The sequence below is a fragment of the Nematolebias whitei genome, chromosome 6 (assembly GCF_014905685.2).
Source record: "Nematolebias whitei isolate Nwh7 chromosome 6, NemWhi1, whole genome shotgun sequence".
Classification (NCBI taxonomy): Eukaryota; Metazoa; Chordata; class Actinopteri; order Cyprinodontiformes; family Rivulidae; genus Nematolebias; species Nematolebias whitei.
The window spans coordinates 5,951,870-5,953,104 of NC_056503.1; the positions used below are offsets into that span (position 1 = coordinate 5,951,870).

Genomic DNA, 1,235 nt, shown 5'->3' on the forward strand with positions numbered 1-1,235 from the left:
CACCGCAGGTGTCACTCATTTCACCTTGTTAGTGTCTGTATATATTCAGCCCCTTGGTGTCTTGTCAGTGTCTCTGGATTGTCCTTGTCCTAAGGCTTCATGACCTGTCTCTCCTCGTGTCCTCCTTTAAGTAAGTTAGCTGCCCCGTCAGCATTTTGTTTTGTTTATTTAATTAATAAACTATTTTACTTATTTACTGGAGCCTCATTTGTCTTCCTGCACTTTGGGTTCTACACACGGAAGCCGATCATGATAACAAGACTCAGCTGTTTACCTCCACCTCACAGATAAGGGACACTCTTTTGAGGACCAAAATGTGCACATTTTGGACTGAGAACACAGTTGGTTTGAGAGGGGGGTGAAGGAAGCAATTTATGTTTAAGGCTCCAGTTTACTGCCATGTACGTCCGTTCACGCGTACGTACGCGTGTACTGTACGCAGAGGGTTCAGACATGATACTCCAGCGTACACCCCGAGCAGCTGCAGAGCAGCTTCACAGACAAGGGGCGTTTACCTTCAGGACAAATTGAGGTCGCTGATTGGTCATTTGCTGACACGCCTACTGGATTGATTGACAGGTCGGAAAAAAGAAAAAAAAGCGACGCTGGCAGCCTCCACCGCAGCGGTGTTCTGTGTTTATATGTTAATAAAAAGATCTTTAAAAAAAAACAAAAAACAGAGCACTGGCTCTACAGCCCACACATCAGACCAGCCCACCAGGACATCTCCAGACCCTCCCGCAGCCACGCTGGACCTGAGTTTAATTCGCTCGTGACAAATTCTTCCATTTCTCACCATTTCAGTCATGGCATCAACGGAGGAGGAAGAGATCACTGCCTCTTAGCAAAAAAACAAAAGAAAAGGCCAGATCAGGGATAAAGAAGAGGAATTTAATACATTGGGGTCGCATACAAAACAGTCCGTCGCTGGGCAGTTTATTGTGGGACACCGCCTACGCGTATGCGGTCGTAAAAATTTGAGCTTTGCACGGAGGGTACGCTGGGGGTACGCACGTACCTCTGCGTACGTACGTGCGTGCCTCTGCATATGGATGTATGCGGCAGTATACTGGGGGCTTAAGAGGGAAACCGTCTCTTAACAGAGGAGGAGGCCTCAGATTTCCACTTTCAAAAACATATAATGCAACTTTAAAACTGATCCCCAGCCGGTTTTCACACCTGATGGGAACAGAGGGGCCTCGACTGTGAATTAGAGGAACAAAGACCTACTGTTT

General features: G+C 47.0%; 1 protein-coding gene across 1 annotated transcript in view; it reads left to right on the plus strand.

The window, feature by feature from the left end:
* LOC119411497 (chloride channel protein 2) overlaps positions 1-1,235 on the plus strand; it is a 479,672-nt gene that overhangs the window by 235,584 nt on the left and 242,853 nt on the right. The gene's annotated exons all lie outside the window — the stretch shown is intronic.